The sequence below is a fragment of the Pogoniulus pusillus genome, chromosome 23, assembly GCF_015220805.1.
Source record: "Pogoniulus pusillus isolate bPogPus1 chromosome 23, bPogPus1.pri, whole genome shotgun sequence".
In the NCBI taxonomy this organism is placed as follows: Eukaryota; Metazoa; Chordata; class Aves; order Piciformes; family Lybiidae; genus Pogoniulus; species Pogoniulus pusillus.
This window is the reverse complement of record NC_087286.1, coordinates 4257311-4260672: the sequence shown is the minus strand read 5'-3', so window position 1 is coordinate 4260672 and position 3362 is coordinate 4257311. Positions and strand designations below refer to the sequence as shown.

Here is a 3362-nt window from a genome sequence, read left to right as displayed (position 1 = left end):
TCTCAGCTTTGAAAAAAACCCTTTTCTACTCTAAAACTGGGACCAGATCAGGGTTCAGCATGGATTGCTGTCCTGCTTTCTCCACTGGCCAGCTAACTCATGTTCTGGGAATGAGGAGCAAGGGCATCCTGCTGAGCAGGCTGCTGGATGTCTCTAAAAGTGCTCATCCTTCTCAACGTTGTCCAATAAGTTTCCAAATGCCAGAAAACAGCTGAAGCTAAAGAAGGCAAAGCAGAGAATCGAGGCCAGGCTGCCAGGAATGGCATGCAGATGCAGATGCAGATTCCTAGGTCTGGGAGAACAAAAGATTGATGCATGCTAACTACAACTAGAAAGGGTAATGAGGACAAGTTGGATGGTTAACAAGACAGATACTGGTAAATACCTGCCAAGGTCTGGAGCAGAGAGATGAACAATATCTCTGTTCAGAGGAGCAAGATCTGTTCCTATAGATCTCCTTGTGGTGAAATTAAGGTGCAAGTGGGACCAGAGAGCACCACAGAACTATTTATTAAAGGATAAAGTTGAACAAAACAGAGGGAAGGAGAGAAGAGGAGAGAGAGAACAACAGAGAAAAAGAGAAGAGCAGGGAAGGAAAAGAGCAGGGATTGTATTACCATGAGCCAGAGATGGAGGGGGAGAAGGTGGGGAGAGAGGGACCTTGTGTGTGGCCCACAGATGTTCTTCTGTGGAGCTGCTCAGGAGTTCTTCTAGAGCTGTTCTGCAGGAGTTGTTCCTCCAGTTCCTCTGGTGGAGGTGCACCTGTGGAGGTGCTCTAGTGGAGGTGCACATCTTGGCAGGCATTGCTCATGCCTTTTTATAGATTGGTGTCTAGCTCCTCAGGAAATCTTCCTGTGTCTTCTCATGCATTTACAGGGGTTCAGTGGCACTGGGGAGGGCCTCTGCCCCCTCCCTGCACACCTTCCCTGGGTAGCTGATGTAAGGCCTACACATCCTGGACATTCCAGCCAGGCTGAGCTCCTGGAAGTCCACAAAGGGGCTGTGTCTGCCCTATGAGGAGAAGCTGAGGGAGCTGGGGGTGTGCAGCCTGCAGAAGAGGAGGCTCAGGGCAGAGCTCATTGCTGTCTGCAGCCACCTGAAGAGAGGCTGTAGCCAGGTGGGGTTGGTCTCTTCTGCCAGGCACCCACCAATAGAACAAGGGGACACAGTCTCAAGTTGTGCCAGGGGAGGTCTAGGCTGGATGTGAGGAGGAAGTTGTTGTCAGAGAGAGTGATTGGCATTGGAATGGGCTGCCCAGGGAGGTGGTGGAGTCACCATCCCTGGAGGTGTTCAAGAAAAGCCTGGCTGGGGCACTTAGTGCCATGGTCTGGTTGATTGTCCAGGGCTGGGTGCTAGGTTGGACTGGATAATCTTGGAGGGAATCACAGGGGTCAGCACACCTGGAGTGCAAAGGATGAGCCTCGCCCTGGGAAAACCACCTGCCTGATCATGGTGTCTCCCCTGCCAGGTAAGTATGCTAGGCAATGGCAACAGTCCCAGTTTGGCATTTTTCTTTAGAACACAAACTCTTGGGGCAAGTTTTATGGAGCCATTTATGGGTAAATGCACCAAGAAACTGGAAAACACAACAAAGCAAACTTTAACTCAGGACTCAGAGGACACAAAGGAAAGAAGTGCAGTGTTCTACATTCAGGAATACTACTTAACACTTTGTGTGCCAAATAGTGTGACAGTAGATGTGCTTGGAAATAGACTAGTGGTACAGATAGCATGGACCAATGTCCTTTCTTCTCTCCTTTCTTCTCCCCACCTCAAATTTTACACTGCTGAGTTAGGATCTCTATGAGCCTTCAACTAGACCATGGCACCGAGTGCCTCACGCAGTCTTTTCTTCAACACCTCTAGGGACGGTGCCTCCACCACCTCCCTGGGCAGCCCATTCCAATGCCAATCACTCTCTCTGTGAAGAACTTCACAGTATCACAGTATCACAGCATCAGCAAGGTTGGAAGAGACCTCACAGATCATCAAGTCCAACCCTTTACCACAGAGCTCAAGGCCAGACCATGGCACCAAGTGCCACGTCCAGTCCTGCCTTGAACAGCTCCAGGGACGGCGACTCCACCACCTCCCCGGGCAGCCCATTCCAGTGTCCAATGACTCTCTCAGGGAAGAACTTTCTCCTCACCTCCAGCCTAAATCTCCCCTGGCGCAGCCTGAGGCTGTGTCCTCTGGTTCTGGTGCTGGCCACCTGAGAGAAGAGAGCAACCTCCTCCTGGCCACAACCTCCCCTCAGGTAGTTGTAGACAGCAATAAGGTCACCCCTGAGCCTCCTCTTCTCCAGGCTAACCAATCCCAGCTCCCTCAGCCTCTCCTCGTAGGGCTGTGCTCAAGGCCTCTCCCCAGCCTCGTCGCCCTTCTCTGGACACGCTCAAGCATCTCCTCCTAGCATCCAGCCTATACTTTCCCTGGCACAACTTGAGACTGTGTCCCTTGGAGGTCTCTTCCAACCTGGTTGATTCTATGATTCTGTGATTCTATCAGCACTGGTTATGTGGTCAAGCATCTCCTTACCTGAAGGTTTTCTTGCCTTCAGATCTGTTAGCAGGTATAGTTCTCTGAGTGCTCCTTAACCTATTTCAGTCAAGAAGGCATGATTCAAAAAGGATCAACGTTTTGCTCTCCTTGTTCTTCCTCAAGTGGCTGAGAGAGCCATGGAGATCTCCCCTGGTAGACAGGAGGAAACAAAAGGGTCACAGCAGTGGCAAGCATGACTCTCAGGGTGGCTGTTTGCAATCTACAAGTCTGTTTCTAACTCGATAAACTGGTTCAGGTTGCCCTGCCCCTTGATTTAAACACCAGATTGAATTATCTTAATTCAGAGAACATCTGGAGCCTTTGCAGGCTGTAAGCACCAGACTCAAACTGTCTAAAAGTGACAGACCTGCAGCACTGTCACAAGAGACAAACCCAAATAAAAGGAGAATGTGCCCGTAGAAGAAATAAATGCCCTTAGAATTACAACTTCTGCACATGGACCACTCCCCTCACAAATTAGAGCAGCATCAGGCTCTGGGTTTAATAACCAGAGCAGAATGACAAAGGATTGTTGCTTTGAGAATTCACCCTGATGTGCCAGTCTCAACATCTAGAGATAAGGTTCAGGACTATTAAATGTCCTGCACTAGTAGAATCAGGCTTAAATCCACCATTAAATGCCCTGCTGGAGGAATGTATCTATTAAAAGTCCTCATTACAATTGCTCTTAGGGTTCTTTTTCAGGAGATTAGTCACTGACTTTCCCAAACATGTTTATCCATGGGTTACAGCCCACGTGGGTCCAAGAATAACTGGAATACTTGAAAAGTTGCTTGAAAAGAAGCCAAGGGGAAAAATAAACC

The 3362-nt window shown here is 49.3% G+C and overlaps 1 pseudogene; it reads right to left on the bottom strand.

Annotated features, from left to right (window-relative positions):
- Positions 1-1324: 1324 nt before the first annotated feature.
- LOC135185850 (U1 spliceosomal RNA) lies at positions 1325-1476 on the bottom strand (annotated as a pseudogene).
- Between the last annotated feature and the right edge of the window lie 1886 nt (positions 1477-3362).